General features: G+C 38.1%; 1 pseudogene; it reads right to left on the bottom strand.

The window, feature by feature from the left end:
• The window catches only part of LOC132495118 (coiled-coil domain-containing protein 150-like), a 184953-nt pseudogene extending 165686 nt beyond the window's left edge, over positions 1-19267 (bottom strand).
• Between the last annotated feature and the right edge of the window lie 1010 nt (positions 19268-20277).

The raw sequence follows: 20277 nt of genomic DNA, 5'->3' as shown, positions 1-20277 counted from the left end.
CCGGGTTTGATCCCTGGTCAGGGAACGAGATCCTGTGTGCCACAACTAAAGATCCTGTGTGCTGCAACTAAGACCTGGCACAGCCAAATAAATAGATATTTTAAAAAGGAGGGTAAGTGAGGCAATATTAAGAAGTAGATTTGTGGAGAAACACTCTCAGTGATTTTCATAATTTTTAACACTAAAGAACACAATTTTTCTTAGAACAGATAATGTAAATGTATGTTCGTCATTTGCTTTCTAAGAGCATGGCTTTGGAATCAGACAGAAGTTAAAATCTCAGCTTCACCACACACTAGTCAAGTAATTTCAGATAATTAACTTCCCTAAGCTTCAGGTTCATCATTGGAAAAGTATGAGAATAGCCTACTTCATAGGGTTCATGTAACAGTTAAACAAGAGGAGGCAGAGAAGGAATATAGAGCCTGGCACACAATAATTGCTCAGTGCTCATTGCTGTGCTTTAAAGGTTTTTTTTTTTAAAGCTTAAGTTCGTCTCTTTCTGTCACTTGTGACCTCATGTATGGAGAAGTGAAAATAAATTATATGGAGTGTATGTAAGTACACCTGTCAGTTATTGACTATCCTTGCATCTATTTTTATAATCTTGCTTTATTTTCTCTAGAGGTATAGTTGATTTATTATATTAGATTTAGGTGTATGACATAGTGATTAAAAATTTTTATAGATTATACTCGTTATTATAAAATACTGGCTATATGCCCTGTGCTGTACAATATATCCTTGCAGCTTATTTACATAGTAGTTTATACTTCTTATGAATATTGCTTTTTGTTTAGAAATTTTACTAAACTTCTCTAGTGGAAAAATAACATAGTGATTACTATTGAAAACAAGACAACAGGCCCACAATGAAGTCACTTATGCTAAACCTTATGTCACCAAACTGAGACTTAATTACAGTTTTGGCTCTCCCAGAAAAGAACTCTTAAACCAGTCAATCAGAAATGGCCTGATCAGCCTTAGGTGAGTAATCTGCCTGACAGACCCCTGCCATCCCTTAAAGGAAGTACCTCTGCTACTAGTAACTAATCTACTTTTTTGCCTAGTATAACTTCCTTGTTCCTGCTCCCCTCTGCCTATAAAAGTCTTTCATTTTATACAACTCCTCAGAGTGCCTTTCTATTGCAATCGATTGCATACTGCCTGACTCAAATTGATTTTTGTTCAAATAAACTCTTAATTTTATTATTCCTCAATTTATCTTTTAACAGTACTGAAATCATTTTACAGAGTTCCCCTTCTTCCTCATATGCCCTGAAATGAGTACCACTGGATTTGTAGGAAGAAGAGACGGCAGCTCTCCTCCCCCTTCACTCCCCCACACGCCCCAGGTCCTACCTGGTCTCTGGGGGTTCCTCCCGTCCCCTTAGGTGTCCGAGGTCCCCCAGGTGCCCTCGTTGTGAGCAGACGCGGATTCCGCATCCTCCTAGTGCACCGTCTTCACCAAGCCCCCCCATATTCCGTTTAATATACCATTCTGACAGTCATATTATCATGTAACTTAAAGTCTATAAAGGGGATAAACTGGCAGCAATGTCACTGTGATACCTTTAGCTTAAGAATCTCTTCGTTTTCGAATTTTATTTATTTATTATACAGCACGTTCTTATTGGTTATCTATTTTATACATATTAGTGTAGATATGTCAATCCCAATTCCAGGGATTTCTGGAATAATTTCAGGGGCTTGGACGACCAAGTTAATATTAGTCAATGTCAATCAATCTTTTAGCATTCTATGATGTCTCATCAAGACACAGAATCTTAATCTAAAACTATTCTTTATAACGGAGGCTATACTAAGGTATAGGTTGTTGCCTTTTGCACTCCTGACAACTGTGTTACTGAAGGATATTACACGGACTTGTGTTTCAGGGTCATCGTGCCTGAGGAAGCTTGTCTAAGTCTTCATGTCCGTGGGTCTGCCTTACCTGTTCTGATTCCACACTAGCTTCTTTCAGTTTATCCTCTGTTGCCTCTTTCCATTTCTTCAGGTGTCTAACTGTTTCTTCCAATTCCTGAAAACGTGATACAGAGATTTTTGACAAACTCCCAATGTACTATATATGGAAGAAAAAGCTTCAATATTGTAATAAATGAGCCACCAAATTATGAAAGTATGATGGGGTACTTTCTAACTCCAGGTGCTACCAGACTATAGGATAAAAACTATTATTTTCAGTTGAACCTACAGTATACATTTGTGTATATGATTATAGATTTTGATTTACAGATTCTCCTGAGAAAAGATGATTAACATCTCTTTCCAGAACTGGAGAATACTTTTCATAGCAGACAATCTCTGTTGGAAGGCAAGAGCTTGATGGTCTCTTGAAATCCCTTTTTAGTAATAAAATGTGCTTTTCATTAGGTTGGGAGTAGATAAAAGTCCTGTAACGGCAACAGATGTATCTGAGCTACGGGGAAGAACCAAGGGGTGTAAAGTTCCTGAAAGACTATGAAGTTCACAAGTCTTACTTAGTAACTAGTACTTTGCATCTGTGAGCTTTAGCCGTTCTTCAAAAATGAGTATCATTTTTATTAAGTTGAACATGAAGACGAGGTGCCATAGTCAAAGCTCCAGGCTTCATTCCTACATATGATTCTAAGGACTTAGCTAAGATGAACGACTTGTAAGTTTGTCTTCTTCTATAGAGCCTAGAAAAGCCAGGTGCCCTCATGCTGGGTTTTGCACATGGCCTTTGCTGGTAATCTCTGAGGTGAGTCTTAGGAACCCTTTTACCTGGCACCGATGCTCCAGCTCCCACCTCCTCTTCTGCTCTGCCTCGAGTTGCAGCTTTTGCTGTTTATTCTGAGCTGACAGATCATGCTGGCTCTTGGCCAATGGCTGCATTTCCTGCTGTAGGTTAGTCGTTTCAGATACACATTTCTGGATACTCAGTGACTGGTAGGGCACAAAGAGGGAGACGGTTGGTGAACCTGTCCAAGTTTGGGATTTCGTGTGAATGGTAAACAGTGTGTGGAAATAATCTACCCTTTCATAGCTTTCTTTCTGATACTGATCCTTAATTAGCTCCCTTCGCCTCAATTCTGTTTCTATTTGCTGAATGTAAATGTGGAAATAACATAGAAAGATGATCAGTGGAAAAACTGGCTTGCTCTTTTTGCCTATAGGCTGACAGAAAGAATCCCACATGAGATCCACAGTTACCAGTTCCTGCTGGGCTCTCCTTCCCATCCAGCCCCCTGACCCCGAAAGAGCTAAGTCTTGTACAATCACTGTGGAAGAGACAGCTGGGGAGCCAGAATGTGACACTGGCAGCTAATGAGAAACCAAACACTGATGCAGCAGTATCTCTGCAGGACAAAGAGTCTCCCCCCACCTCCCCCCAGGCAATCTGCCCACTTCCCAGGTGTAGCTGTAATTCCCAGAGAACACATGGTGGTGGGGGGGCTCTGAAACCATCTTCCCCAGACACCACTCCCTGCCTGGATCCTCATCAGATACTAAGGAGGAGAGGAGAGTCAGGGTTTCTCATACAACCTTCCTCCTCTCTATGTTCTGAGCATTATTCGCCTTAGCTGATAAGTGGAACTTAATTTGGGCCTTTTGATCCTTTATTTTCTCCTTGCTGCTGTTCAGTACCTTTTCCAACTCTGTCAGTTTCTGCTGCAGCTCCCGGTTGGTCCGGGATACTTCCACTTCTCTGAAGTTGCTTTCATCAAGGGCTTTCTTCAGCTGTGGGATACAAAGGGAAAATTAGAACATTTTAACCTTCCATTCAGTAAGAGAAGCTTATGTTTAGCTGTGTCCCTATATTTTGTTCTTTTTGGACCTTTCTTTTAAAAAGGAGGTTAAGTGATGGGACTTCCCTGGTGGTTCAGTGGCTAAGACTCTGTGCTCCCAATGCATGGGGGCCGGGTTTGATCCCTGGTCAGGGAACGAGATCCTGTGTGCCACAACTAAAGATCCTGTGTGCTGCAACTAAGACCTGGCACAGCCAAATAAATAGATATTTTAAAAAGGAGGGTAAGTGAGGCAATATTAAGAAGTAGATTTGTGGAGAAACACTCTCAGTGATTTTCATAATTTTTAACACTAAAGAACACAATTTTTCTTAGAACAGATAATGTAAATGTATGTTCGTCATTTGCTTTCTAAGAGCATGGCTTTGGAATCAGACAGAAGTTAAAATCTCAGCTTCACCACACACTAGTCAAGTAATTTCAGATAATTAACTTCCCTAAGCTTCAGGTTCATCATTGGAAAAGTATGAGAATAGCCTACTTCATAGGGTTCATGTAACAGTTAAACAAGAGGAGGCAGAGAAGGAATATAGAGCCTGGCACACAATAATTGCTCAGTGCTCATTGCTGTGCTTTAAAGGTTTTTTTTTTTAAAGCTTAAGTTCGTCTCTTTCTGTCACTTGTGACCTCATGTATGGAGAAGTGAAAATAAATTATATGGAGTGTATGTAAGTACACCTGTCAGTTATTGACTATCCTTGCATCTATTTTTATAATCTTGCTTTATTTTCTCTAGAGGTATAGTTGATTTATTATATTAGATTTAGGTGTATGACATAGTGATTAAAAATTTTTATAGATTATACTCGTTATTATAAAATACTGGCTATATGCCCTGTGCTGTACAATATATCCTTGCAGCTTATTTACATAGTAGTTTATACTTCTTATGAATATTGCTTTTTGTTTAGAAATTTTACTAAACTTCTCTAGTGGAAAAATAACATAGTGATTACTATTGAAAACAAGACAACAGGCCCACAATGAAGTCACTTATGCTAAACCTTATGTCACCAAACTGAGACTTAATTACAGTTTTGGCTCTCCCAGAAAAGAACTCTTAAACCAGTCCATCAGAAATGGCCTGATCAGCCTTAGGTGAGTAATCTGCCTGACAGACCCCTGCCATCCCTTAAAGGAAGTACCTCTGCTACTAGTAACTAATCTACTTTTTTGCCTAGTATAACTTCCTTGTTCCTGCTCCCCTCTGCCTATAAAAGTCTTTCATTTTATACAACTCCTCAGAGTGCCTTTCTATTGCAATCGATTGCATACTGCCTGACTCAAATTGATTTTTGTTCAAATAAACTCTTAATTTTATTATTCCTCAATTTATCTTTTAACAGTACTGAAATCATTTTACAGAGTTCCCCTTCTTCCTCATATGTCCTGAAATGAGTACCACTGGATTTGTAGGAAGAAGAGACGGCAGCTCTCCTCCCCCTTCACTCCCCCACACGCCCCAGGTCCTACCTGGTCTCTGGGGGTTCCTCCCGTCCCCTTAGGTGTCCGAGGTCCCCCAGGTGCCCTCGTTGTGAGCAGACGCGGATTCCGCATCCTCCTAGTGCACCGTCTTCACCAAGCCCCCCCATATTCCGTTTAATATACCATTCTGACAGTCATATTATCATGTAACTTAAAGTCTATAAAGGGGATAAACTGGCAGCAATGTCACTGTGATACCTTTAGCTTAAGAATCTCTTCGTTTTCGAATTTTATTTATTTATTATACAGCACGTTCTTATTGGTTATCTATTTTATACATATTAGTGTAGATATGTCAATCCCAATTCCAGGGATTTCTGGAATTTCAGGGGCTTGGACGACCAAGTTAATATTAGTCAATGTCAATCAATCTTTTAGCATTCTATGATGTCTCATCAAGACACAGAATCTTAATCTAAAACTATTCTTTATAACGGAGGCTATACTAAGGTATAGGTTGTTGCCTTTTGCACTCCTGACAACTGTGTTACTGAAGGATATTACACGGACTTGTGTTTCAGGGTCATCGTGCCTGAGGAAGCTTGTCTAAGTCTTCATGTCCGTGGGTCTGCCTTACCTGTTCTGATTCCACACTAGCTTCTTTCAGTTTATCCTCTGTTGCCTCTTTCCATTTCTTCAGGTGTCTAACTGTTTCTTCCAATTCCTGAAAACGTGATACAGAGATTTTTGACAAACTCCCAATGTACTATATATGGAAGAAAAAGCTTCAATATTGTAATAAATGAGCCACCAAATTATGAAAGTATGATGGGGTACTTTCTAACTCCAGGTGCTACCAGACTATAGGATAAAAACTATTATTTTCAGTTGAACCTACAGTATACATTTGTGTATATGATTATAGATTTTGATTTACAGATTCTCCTGAGAAAAGATGATTAACATCTCTTTCCAGAACTGGAGAATACTCTTCATAGCAGACAATCTCTGTTGGAAGGCAAGAGCTTGATGGTCTCTTGAAATCCCTTTTTAGTAATAAAATGTGCTTTTCATTAGGTTGGGAGTAGATAAAAGTCCTGTAACGGCAACAGATGTATCTGAGCTACGGGGAAGAAACAAGGGGTGTAAAGTTCCTGAAAGACTATGAAGTTCACAAGTCTTACTTAGTAACTAGTACTTTGCATCTGTGAGCTTTAGCCGTTCTTCAAAAATGAGTATCATTTTTATTAAGTTGAACATGAAGACGAGGTGCCATAGTCAAAGCTCCAGGCTTCATTCCTACATATGATTCTAAGGACTTAGCTAAGATGAACGACTTGTAAGTTTGTCTTCTTCTATAGAGCCTAGAAAAGCCAGGTGCCCTCATGCTGGGTTTTGCACATGGCCTTTGCTGGTAATCTCTGAGGTGAGTCTTAGGAACCCTTTTACCTGGCACCGATGCTCCAGCTCCCACCTCCTCTTCTGCTCTGCCTCGAGTTGCAGCTTTTGCTGTTTCTTCTGAGCTGACAGATCATGCTGGCTCTTGGCCAATGGCTGCATTTCCTGCTGTAGGTTAGTCGTTTCAGATACACATTTCTGGATACTCAGTGACTGGTAGGGCACAAAGAGGGAGACGGTTGGTGAACCTGTCCAAGTTTGGGATTTCGTGTGAATGGTAAACAGTGTGTGGAAATAATCTACCCTTTCATAGCTTTCTTTCTGATACTGATCCTTAATTAGCTCCCTTTGCCTCAATTCTGTTTCTATTTGCTGAATGTAAATGTGGAAATAACATAGAAAGATGATCAGTGGAAAAACTGGCTTGCTCTTTTTGCCTATAGGCTGACAGAAAGAATCCCACATGAGATCCACAGTTACCAGTTCCTGCTGGGCTCTCCTTCCCATCCAGCCCCCTGACCCCGAAAGAGCTAAGTCTTGTACAATCACTGTGGAAGAGACAGCTGGGGAGCCAGAATGTGACACTGGCAGCTAATGAGAAACCAAACACTGATGCAGCAGTATCTCTGCAGGACAAAGAGTCTCCCCCCACCTCCCCCCAGGCAATCTGCCCACTTCCCAGGTGTAGCTGTAATTCCCAGAGAACACATGGTGGTGGTGGGGCTCTGAAACCATCTTCCCCAGACACCACTCCCTGCCTGGATCCTCATCAGATACTAAGGAGGAGAGGAGAGTCAGGGTTTCTCATACAACCTTCCTCCTCTCTATGTTCTGAGCATTATTCGCCTTAGCTGATAAGTGGAACTTAATTTGGGCCTTTTGATCCTTTATTTTCTCCTTGCTGCTGTTCAGTACCTTTTCCAACTCTGTCAGTTTCTGCTGCAGCTCCTGGTTGGTCCGGGATACTTCCACTTCTCTGAAGTTGCTTTCATCAAGGGCTTTCTTCAGCTGTGGGATACAAAGGGAAAATTAGAACATTTTAACCTTCCATTCAGTAAGAGAAGCTTATGTTTAGCTGTGTCCCTATATTTTGTTCTTTTTGGACCTTTCTTTTAAAAAGGAGGTTAAGTGATGGGACTTCCCTGGTGGTTCAGTGGCTAAGACTCTGTGCTCCCAATGCATGGGGGCCGGGTTTGATCCCTGGTCAGGGAACTAGATCCTGTGTGCCACAACTAAAGATCCTGTGTGCTGCAACTAAGACCTGGCACAGCCAAATAAATAGATATTTTAAAGAGGAGGGTAAGTGAGGCAATATTAAGAAGTAGATTTGTGGAGAAACACTCTCAGTGATTTTCATAATTTTTAACACTAAAGAACACAATTTTTCTTAGAACAGATAATGTAAATGTATGTTCGTCATTTGCTTTCTAAGAGCATGGCTTTGGAATCAGACAGAAGTTAAAATCTCAGCTTCACCACACACTAGTCAAGCAATTTCAGATAATTAACTTCCCTAAGCTGCAGGTTCATCATTGGAAAAGTATGAGAATAGTCTACTTCATAGGATTCATGTAACAGGTATACAAGAGGAGGCAGAGAAGGAATATAGAGCCTGGCACACACTAATTGCTCAGTGCTCATTGCTGTGCTTTAAAGTTTTTTTTTTTTTTTTAAAGCTTAAGCTTGTCTCTTTCTCTCACTTGGGACCTCATGTATGGAGAAGTGAAAATAAATTATATGCAGTGTATGTAAATACACCTGTCAGTTATTGACTATCCTTGCATGTATTTTTATAATATTGCTTTTTTTTCTATTGACGTATAGTTGATTTATGATATTGTATTAGTTTTATGTGTAGGACATAGAGATTAAAAATTTTTATAGATTATACATCATTTATTATAAAATACTGGCTATATTCCCTGTGCTGTACAATATATCCTTGTAGCTTATTTACATAGTAGTTTATACTTCTTATGAATATTGCTTTTTGTTTAGAAATTTAAATAAACTTGTCTACTGGAATAATAACATAGTGATTACTATTCAAAACAAGACAACAGGCCCACAATGACGTCACTTATGCTAAACCTTATGTCACCAAACTGAGACTTAATTACAGTTTTGGCTCTCCCAGAAAAGAACTCTTAAACCAGTCAATCAGGAATGGCCTGATCAGCATTAGGTGAGTAATCTGCCTGACAGACCCCTGCCATCCCTTAAAGGAAGTAACTCTGCTACTAGTAACTAATCTACTTTTATGCCTAGTATAACTTCCTTGTTTCTGCTCCCTTCTGCCTATAAACGTCTTTCATTTTATACAACTCCTCAGAGTGCCTTTCTATTGCAATCGATTGCATACTGCCTGACTCAAATTGATTTTTGTTCAAATAAACTCTTAATATTATTATTCCTCAATTTATCTTTTAACAGTACTGAAATCATTTTACAGAGTTCCCCCTCTTCCTCATATGCCCTTAAATGAGTACCACTGGATTTTTAGGATGAAGACACTGCAGCTGAGAAGGGAGACGATAGGAGTGTGGTATTCTCTGTGGTTTGTAAGTATTTAACTTGTCAAAGTAAAAAGTCAAAATTGTTACCTTTCTCTTTATACTTGCTCATTCTCTCAGATCCTAACCTCACACTACAGTGTTAGTCTTTTATTATCACCCAACTAAATTTCTGTTAGATATTCCACCATTTCCTCAATCAGAGCTTTGTCAAAACTGAGTAAGCCCTAAAAACTATCCCTCAAAAGCACCCTGGAAAGCAGTTGTGATGATTTCCATTTTGATTGAGGAAACTGAGACTCAGAAGTGAAGTCATCTGCACAGATAGTAAAGTTACACATTGCTAATAAGAGGCAGCGCTGGGAGTCTTAAACAGTGCACCCTGAGCCCACCTCTGCCACTAACTGCTCAAGACATCACACTCATACTGTTCCTTGGTCTCTCCTGCACAAGTTCACCATCTTTACTGATCCCTGTTAAAAGGATTTAATTTTTAAATATTCTGAACAACTCTCTCTGAATAAAGGTACTTTTAATTTCAGTGGCCATTTTTGTTTCCCACAGAAATTATTTCTGTAATATTTTTAACACTTATACAGTGCTTTGTCAATTTACAAAGCATCATATAAACGGTTGAATCTGATTTTGTGACTGTGCGCTGTCAAGTGCAATTGCTAAATACGCTAAATTTGGCAAAATACAGACTGGCCACCCCAACCAAGTCTTGGAATTATTTTAATTACTCCCTCCCCTTTGCTTATGATACATTTAGTGTCTGATTTTTCTATTAATTAAAATGGATTTTTGATTTGATTGTTCTCTATTTTCAACAGAAACACTTTGCTTGGCTCTAATCATCTGAAGCCCAGAGTAAATGCTCTAGTTCCCCTTAGCCTCCATGTTTCCAGTTTCTCTTCATTCTTACCTACTCTCCACTGCTAACAGACTAACTGACCTAACATTGTGCTCACAGCCTTCTCAGAAACCTACAGTGCTCTCCTTTTACCTAATACTTTCCATCCAACATTCTGGGAGTCAAGGCCATCTACCAGCTGGTCTCATCTAAGCTAACCCCCTTTTCTCAGAAATTTCCTAAAGTCTCTGCTCTGATCAAGAGAGGCAAATCCTTTTTCTTTGCTCACATGTCCTATTTATTTCTGTAACTAAGCTTTGTTCATCCTCTTACATAGAGTGTCACAGCCCTGTCAGCTCTGCCAGTCTCAACCCTGTAGAATTTCGTCAAGCTTCCCCTCTTCTTCGATCACCCAACCAGCCTAAAACAAACTTTCCCTTACTTCTGAATTCCTTTAAAATTGTACACAGCTTCTAGCTATCCAGGAAACATCTTCTGATGTCTTCCTAGTTGTCTCATGTAAAGAGTGGAGATGACAGTTAAATAAGGGGTAATTTAGCACGGACCACATCTTCTGCTGTTTTTACTTGTGCCTCTTAGGAGCAGGAAGGTGCATGATGGATGCTAGTTAAGTGAATAGAGGAGACAGGTGATTGGCCATCTGTCTAGCAGATGGCAGTCTCCTCCTTCCCACTCAGTTATTATTCTCCAATGGGAAGGCTGTCACCAAGGCATTCATTCATTGGGCAGATAACTGTATATCAGAAACTTTTTGTGTGTTAAGTTACAAACAGCATAGTGATGTATCTGGCCTCCTGGCAAAAGGGGGATTAGAAGAACCAAAGAACATCTGTAGCCATTCTCGGAAATCCTGTGGCTGGTTCTCCTCTTCAAAGGCATTCACCTAGAGGGAGACTTTTGTCACTTGCCTCCATACCTCAGTCACTTCCCGTTGTGCTGCTTTCTTTGCAGTTTCTCTCTCAATTTGAAACTGCTTCCTTAGAGCATCTATGCGTTCAGCATACAATTCTGCTTCTATTTTGGCTTCTTCACTCATCTGTTCTCTGTTTTGAAAAAGAGACATGATAAATCACCTTTAGAAAACATCTTAGTAGGCGTCATTTACCAATGAGAAGCAGATCAGTCACCAGGTAAAAATCACTGATCTGGAACTCATTAACAGAAGAAGAAATAAGCATTTACCTACGGCATTCAAAAACAAAAAGTTATTCAATATAAAGAGATCCACCCAAAAGAGTGAAACACATACTCTTGATTTAACCAATACTGAGTAGTCTTGAGCCAGCAACATTTCACCAGAATATAAAATTTGTACAGATTACAAATATGAAAACTACCTTCTTTGCTTTAGCTTATACTTGTCTGCTATATCAGTATGTCCACTACGTGAAAGGAATAAAGATCCACGTGCACAATGCATTTCCCTTGGGTATAAATTTTCATGGGATGTTATTAATATCTAAATCCTATTTGCCTAGATAAAATTTAACAAAAAAACTTTAGTGGGTTGACCTGAACTTGATGGGTTTGACCTCACTAATCTCAGGGAAAAAGTTGAAAACAATGAATGGTTTAGCAGCTGCTTAAATGGAATTATCCCACTCCTGGAGGGGTTATTCCCATCCATCCTTCTGTTTCTACCTTTCCAAATCATGCTTTTAAAGGACACATAAGCTTCTGATAGAAAAGGTTTGGCAGAAACATGTAAGTATCCCTTCCAACTTGGTTTAAACCTTCATGTACAGAAGAAGACCGACACTAGATGAGGGAAGAGCTGAAAAGGAGCGTACCCCAGCCAGCTAATATCTGCTCTGCTCAACTATGCCTGCTTCCTTCACATGGCTCTGCAGGGAGTACTAGCTCAAAGTAGGGGGAAAGGGTTTAACGGGTTTATGTGAATTAGCCAAACTTTCTCTCCCAGAGGCTCTTCCCTAATTCCACTGTGACTATACTGCCCTTACATGAAGGTTTCCAAATTCCGTAGCTCAAGTTCTTTGCTTTCCAATTTCTCTTGAACAGGATCAAGCTTTGTTTGCAGCTGATGATTTGTCTGGAGAGCTTGCTCCAGGCTCATAGCCAGTCTCCTGTTTTCTTCTCTAGCTACATCTAGAGCTTTTTGTAGAGCCTCCATCTGAAAGAGAGAAGAAAGAAGATTGTTTTTAATTCCACTGTAACAGATACAAGAAGTCCATAACACTGTATATTCACTCTTTAAACGTTGAAACAATAATTATTTGGAACCAGAACCAAAGACTCCAGATGCCTGGAATATATATATGTGAGAACTTATTACAGACAGTCCTTAGGAAACTCTTAGAAGGTGATGGGAAGGGTATGCTCCACTGGTCACTAGAGAGTTTTGGAAAATAGAGCCAACTTATTTATCCTAATTTCTAAGGTTTTAAACCAGTTAAACTCCCCTTCCTGATCCTATGACCCTCTGGTCTCACTGTCTAGAGAGATAAGAACTGGCAACTGTCCCTTGTATATCCTTCTAGAAAAAGCTTTTTATAGGAAATATCTCTATTTTATATGTGTGCATATGTGTAGATACATATTCATGTGTGTATACACCTATAAACATGTGAGTATGCCTCCTTATTAAGTGGGATCACTCTCGCTACTTCTGACTAAAGTTATGTTGTTTTCTAAGCCCTTTAAGTTCACTTATGCATTAATACATGAAAAGAATGCAGACCATATAAGACAAAGAGAGTTAGGCATAATTATGGTCCTGGTTTGCCAATAAATGGTTCACTGTAAGATCACAGACCCATTTCCCATTTGGAAATATGTCACTGTTCAAAACTCAGACTTGAATGGAAAGGAAATTTACCCGATTGTTTTACTCCATTTTTCCAAAATAGCAATATGCCAATAAAATAAAAAATATCAACGTTATCTATCTATAAAAACCTGGCTTCTACCTTACTGTTGTGCTGGGCAACCACGACAAGGATTCTGGACCGCATCTGGTCCACTTCTGCTTCCAGCTTCTGTACCCACTGTTGATTTAGAGCCCTGTAAATGAAGGGAACAGGGAGAGTGACCACAGAAAAGTACTATCTAGGAGTGATACCACTGGGAGTTACAGGGCACCTTCCAGGAAGCCCAAATGGCATATGTAGTGGGCTACAGATGCTCAGAATATCTGAGAGTTGGCAGGTGACAATTAGTAGCCTCAGCTTCAGGTTAAGAAACTAATTTTCCTATGGATTAAAAACTTGTCCCATTTATGATTCAATTTGGCTTTATATATTAAAGTATCAGTACATGTTAATGACTAACTTATGGGCTGGTAACTTTATACTATATATATATTACTAGTACAAAAATATATCACCTCTGTATGGACTGGCTTGCTGTTGAGATTTCTGCTTTTTACCCAGAATTTTATTGTGAATAGTAAACAATTTTTAATACCATCCCCTTGACTTTTTTTTAAGTTCAGAGGTAATACAGATTCATAATATGTAAAAAAACAAGCACAATGAAGAATATAAAAGTCACTTGTTCTCCCATAACACAGAGGCAATATTCACCACTAATGTATTACAATAGGTCTTAGAGGTCTGAGTAAACTCAAACCATTTGTTCATTAACCTAAAAGGGAAACTTTTATGTAATTTTTGAAACCTTTAAAGGAGTTCACTTACAAAACATGGCTAAAAGTAGTTCTCAGAATGATTCATCTAAAATAAATAGGATACTAATTAATGGATAATTAATTCAAACAGAAGTAGACACTTGGCTTTAATCTTGACAATTATCATTCTGTAGACCCAAGGGCAGGTATAAATGGTGTAGAAAACAGCAAGGATAAAACAGCATATATCACATGAATTTCTAGAATACATACTTATTTACAACGCTACAAAATATGAGAATTTTTGGATATCATTTTTATTTATAATTCCAGATTTTCCTGAATTTGCTAGTTCTTTACATACCATTTTACTACTTTATTTTCACAAGGAAATCAATAGAAAATGACTGTTTCTTGACTGCACTCTGTTCTTTACTACAATGTCGCAGAAAAATACAAGTACAAAGACAGAAAAATAATCTCTGGTACCTTTCTTTCTTGAGGCCTGCAATCTCTGCATCCCTCCGCCCAAGCTCTATTTGCACTTTTTCCAGAGCGCCTTGCATCTTACTGTGAGAAGCCAACACATTCTCCAACATGATTTTAACTTTGCAGTTGTCTTCTTTAGCTTCTGCCAGTTGTTGCTGAAAGTTTCCCACCTAATAGAAAATGAAATAAGACAAAGATATTTGATCCTTTCTGGTTATTCTTCTGCTGAGTCCCATGACTTCTAGAAGAGTATGGAAACCAGGTCTGGTAGAATGCTAAGAGGAATAATTAAAGTATATTTTATATTTATTTTGTATCTTAAGTTATTTTGACTTTGAGAAAAAGAAAACTAGACCCTAGATCATATGGATCCTATGAAGAACTCTGCAGTGCATCCTAACTATTGTCGTGTCACAGCACATATATTAACTAGAGACATAAGGACCAACAGCTTCTTGGGGCTAGAGGTGGTCCCAGACTGGCCTGTGCTAGCCCTCCTCAGCTATCTTATCATGGGGTCAGAAGAAGATAACACATTTGAAGCCCATCAGAATTATCTGAGGAAAGAGGACCATAAGTGGAAGCTGCTGAAGAATGATGTGACTCACAGCCCTCTTCAGAGGGGCAAAATCTAGCACCTGCTGTCATGAATTTTGGGATGTTACCTCTCTTCCCACTAAGTACACACACTGTTAAGCAGAAAGCATTTGGTAATTTGACTTAACATAAAATCTTAACAGTGTTATATCACATTAATAATACATAAGTAGGTGGTTATTATTACCAAGGTCAGATGTGTTTCAACAGAAAAAAAATAGGACTTTTGATTATTTTAAGACAGGAAGAAAAAAAAAACATTGGGAGTTAAATCATGTATTTTTAAAGGAAATATCTTAGAGCTCTTCTAAAGGTATCCTTCCTTTAGGAAAAAAAAATCCTCCTCTGATCAATCATCATTCTTTTTTAATAAAGGTAACAAGAAAAGAAAGAATATGGCTCATGAAAAATTTCAGAAGCGCTTCATTTCAGTAACAGACTTCAGAAAGGATTGATGTCTTGCCTTCTTGTTCTCCCTGTCCTCCAAAGCTTTGAGGTCATGTTTCAACTTCTGACTCTCTTTCAGGGCTGCAGCACGACCCTTCACAACTCGTGAGAGCTCACGTTCTTTCTTTTCAGGAATGGATTTCACCTTAGTAGAAAAAAAGAAATGATAAATGATTCTCCCAAAGCACAGTCAATCAGCAATTAGAATAAGACACAGCAATTTAGAAACCAAATTTAAAATGTTTAATTAAATATGCTTATATATTATTGTAAATAAAAACTAGCTTTAGTAGCTGTTTTTCCCCTTAAAACTACAAAGCAAAAAAAAATCTGTTAATAAACATGGGCAAATCTCTAATATATGTCAATCTCTATGACAGCGCAGAATGAAGGTAAGGGAGATGAGAGAATGATGCTAAGATGAAAAACGGGGGAGAAACAGATTATCACAGAATTTGAAAATACAACGTAAATTAATATCATAATAGCAAAGGTGCATAAGAACTAAATAGCATCAAGAAAATAGTGTTACAGAAGTGTTCTAAATAGTGTCCTAATCCTAATTAGAAGTATTCGACTTTTACATATCTGCAACACTTTTAGTACATCTACACAGTTGTTTCAGATGCATCATACTAATCTAAATACTACTCTTTTAAAAAATACTTTATCTTGAAATACAGAGTCACAGGACTTTACAAAATTAGTGCAGAGTCCCCATGCACTCTTTTCCCTGCTTCTAATGATGACATCTTATATTGTAGTTCAACATTAAAACCAGGATATAGACTTTAATGAGAATAACTACACTACAAAACTTACAATTTTCACTTGTTATTTTTTTCAGTACACGGGCCTCTCACTGTTGTGGCCTCTCCCGTTGCGGAGCACAGGCTCCAGAAAGGCTCAGCGGCCATGGCTCACGGGCCCAGCCGCTCCGCGGCATGTGGGATCTTCCCGGACCGGGGCACGAACCCGCGTCCCCTACATCGGCAGGCGGACTCTCAACCACTACACCACCAGGGAAGCCCTTCACCATTTTTTTAACCTGCATTCATCTGTGTATGCACACATGCACATAGCTCTATGTAATTTAACCCCATGCACATATTCCTGTGATCACGACAACCAAGATACAGAACTGCTCCACTGCCGCAAACAACTCACTTGTGCTACTTCTCTGTGTTCACACCCTCCCCCAAACTCATCCCATGTCCCCTGGCAACCAGTAATTTGTTCTCTATCGCTACTGTTTTTGTCATTTCAAGAATGTTATTTTAAACATTTAAAAATAATTAATTTTAGTATAATACATTCACATTTTTAAAAACAGCCTTACTGAGATATAGTTGAAATACAATAAGCTATGAATATTTAAAGTGTACAATTTTGATATATGTATAAACCATAATCATGATAATGAACACTTCCATTATCCCCAAAGTTCCCTTATGCCTTTTTGTAATTTCCCCCACTTCTATATCTCCCTGTTCCTACACATCCACCCAAGGCTACCACTGACCTGTTTTCTGTCACAATCAATTCACTTTTATTTCCTAGGATTTTATATAAATGAAATCATAGTTGATGTACTCATTTTTGAATGATTTTCCACTCAGCACAATTATTGTGAGATTCACTCACTCTTCTTTATATATCAATAGTTCTTCCTTTCTGTTGCTGAATAGTGTTCTGCTGAACACTGGAGTTGTTCCAGTTTTAAGCTGTTACAAGTACAGCTGCTCTGGGCAGTTGTATACAGATCTTCGTGTAGATATATGCTTTCATTTATCTTTGGTGAATGCATAGGAGTGGACTGGCTGGGTTGTATGGTAGTAGTCTGTCTCACTTTTAAAGAAACTACCAAACTATTTTCCAGAGTGGCTGAGTGATTTTACATTCCCTTCAGCAAGGTATGAGAGTTCCTCCACATCTTCACTAACACTTGGGGTAATCAGTTTTTCAATCTTAGACATCCTAATAGTGTGTGGTAGTACCTCACTGCAGTTTTAATTTGCATTTCCCTAATGACTGATGTTTAACATCTTTTCAGGTGCTTATTTATCATCCGTATATCTTTTTTGGTGAAACGTGTGTTCACCAAATAAATAAAATACTTTGCACCGTTTTTTTTCGGATTGTTTTTCCTTCTTAGTGAGTTTGGAGAGTTTTTAATAAACTGTGGAGACAAGACCTTTATCAGATATGTGATTTGAAAATGTTTTTTTTTTCCCCCAGCCTGTAGCTTTTCATTTTCTTAACAATGTCTTTGAAGAGCATACGTTGTCAATGTTACCTTTTTTTCCTTTATGGATCATGCTTTTGATGTCAAATCTAAGAAATCTTAGTGTAATCCAAGATCACAATGGTTTCATCCTATGTTTCAGAAGTTTTACAGTTTTAAGTTTTACCTTTAGGGCTTTCATCCATTTTGAGTTAATTTTTATATATGGTAAGAGGTATGGATCAAAGGTATTTTGTTTTTTTGTTTCTGCATATGATACCCAATTGCTCTAGCACATCTGTTGAAAAGACCATCCTTTCTCTACTTTTACTTCTGTTGAAAATAAAATGTTCATAAAATTTTTCTGGATGGGTAGCACATTCACATTACTCTTAAGGTACAAAAGGATAAAGTGAAAAATCTCCCAGCCACCCAGTTTCCTTCCTCGAAAATAATGTTGCCCATTTATCACGATTCATTTTAGAGAGACTCTATTCAAAAGTGAATACATATGTAGACTTCATCGCCCCAACCCTTTTGCACACAAATAGTAAAATACTCTGTATGCTCTTCTGAACGTGGACTGTTTTAACCTAATAATAGATATGCTATGATTAAGATAAATATATCTTCAAACAGTATTCCAAACTATGGATATACCATGATTTATTTAGCCAGCCTCTTACTGATGGAATTTTGGTTGTTTCTAGTCTTTTGCTAATAACAAACAATACTTCAGAAAGTAACCTTGTAAACATGTCTTATGTACAAGCTAGTGTATCTGTAGGAAAGAGTACAACTGTGGGTGTAAAGTGATAAACAAAGCCAAATTGTCCTCCACAGGAAAAGGGCACTCCAAACAGCAGCAAAGAAGAATGCCTTTTCCCCACATCTTCCTCAATATTATACTTCCTTATAACTTTTAACCTGTAACGTTAAAAATACTTTAACGTCTTCTGTAAGGATTCAAGAATAGTACAAAAGATGCTCACTTATAAGGTTTTGAAAGCCTATTGGATTTTGTTCTAGAAAAGCACATTAGGAAGAATATAGTTTTTATAATTTTACCAGTGCTTATAATAAATTATTTATAAAAAATGAAAAGGCCACTAGCAAAAGTGCTTACAGAAAGGGTCTAAATTGTAGTTAACTCTAGAAGACAAGCTATAGTACTTTCTATTTTTAAATACCAAACAAAGATGGATGCTCTAGTAAGTTTTCTTTGGGAAGTAGTTTCCAGTGTTCAAGTTCTCAGGGCTTCTATTTATGTATTTCTACTTGAAAATCAGGCTTTACCCATTTTACTGTAAATGTTAAGACTATTAGCATTAATTTTTAAAGCGAAAATTAGATTAAAAATCTCAATGGTTACTCTTAAGCCAAATATGACATTTCTGTGTCCAAATCAAAAACTAAGTATGCAATAGCCAGAATGATGGTTTTGATCTACATCATCAGTTTTTGCTGTTTGTGAAGAAGTTCTTTCCTTGTTGTTACTCACACCTCCAAACGTTATCTTTCTAGATGTTACTACTTTTCTTCATTGTTGTATAAATCTGAAATTTCCTTATGATTTAATTTGTGGCCTTCACTTACCGAATCCCGGTGAAGAAAATTTGGTGACTCATCATTTTTTAATGGTCTTGAGGCAAGAATGTCTATTTTACCTTCCAGTCTTCCCTCCATGGTTTTAATGGCATTCAAAAGAGTCTTTAGAGAGATCCCAGAGTCTCCAATCTCCTGAGAAGACCTCACAGAAGTCAGGGTAGGTGCAAAGGTCACATGGTGTGTAGGGTTTGGCCTAACACTGGGCAAAACAACTGATGAACTTCGTTCCTTTACAGTGTTGACACGGGGCCTGTGGCTTTAAAGTAATTTTGAAGATGCAGGCCTCTCTGGAGACTTCCTCCTTCTTGGAAGCATCAGCAATTTAAAAAGACGAAATCAACTAAACCTAGAATTATTTTTCAGTGAGTGCCCCCTTTACTATGAGAAACAACACAACGTTCTAAATGAAGCTGGGATGGAAAATATACTTTAAAATGTGTTCCTTTGCTTTCAGAATGAAGAAAATACTAGCGTAAAGTATGTCCTCATGCAGAAACAAAGCATATCTAATGAGGTCCCCTTTACCAGTATAGTCAGATTGTTAGAACCCATTTGAAGACACATTCTAGTTGCTTGGTTACCAAGGGTAGACATACACAAACGTTATAGTTAAAGAAGTCACACATGCTTACACTGTTAAAAATTAAAAATAAATCATGTGATAAATTTGTAAATCATTGTTAATAGTCTCAATAGTCTCAGTCTCAATAGCCACCATGCTAACAAGTAAGCACCTTCACTACTAATACCTCTTTCAAGTGCGCTATTGCAAGTATATCTTGTTGGCAATGAGTTCTGCATTCGCCTGTAATTAAAAACCCAAAGATACTTGTTCCTCACCTCTGCCAAAAGTTTTAAGGTTCAAATTAAAAAAAAACACTTCCTCTATGATAGAGATTCTCGAGGCTTTCATCATGATGATGTTCCCTATGCATGCTGACAATACAATCTATTTTGTTTCTGAAAGGCATAACCTTCTATTCTATAATAAAGTCTGCCGAGTACATTCCTAATCCTGCAATCAGAGCATGCAAGTTGAATGTCCCAATACTGCTTCAGGCATCTTTATGAACTCTTCTGTGGTTGAGTGGAACCTTGTACATCGAGGGTGTTTAAAATATTTTTGATAAATTGAGTCAAGTGAGAGAATATTCATCTTTCTGGGATCATACGGTGAGGTGGGGAGAAAGTCACCAAATTCTTAAAAAGCTAATTAAAACAACATAGAAGCAATCTGTTTTATAGCTATTCATCACACCTGAGCATATTTGCCCTCTAGTGCCTTATTCAACTTGCGTAGATGGTCGTTCTGTGAACTGGTTTCA

This window comes from Mesoplodon densirostris, chromosome 8 (assembly GCF_025265405.1).
Source record: "Mesoplodon densirostris isolate mMesDen1 chromosome 8, mMesDen1 primary haplotype, whole genome shotgun sequence".
Classification (NCBI taxonomy): domain Eukaryota; kingdom Metazoa; phylum Chordata; class Mammalia; order Artiodactyla; family Ziphiidae; genus Mesoplodon; species Mesoplodon densirostris.
The sequence above is the reverse complement of the archived record's forward strand: the minus strand, read 5'-3'. Positions and strand labels throughout refer to the sequence as shown.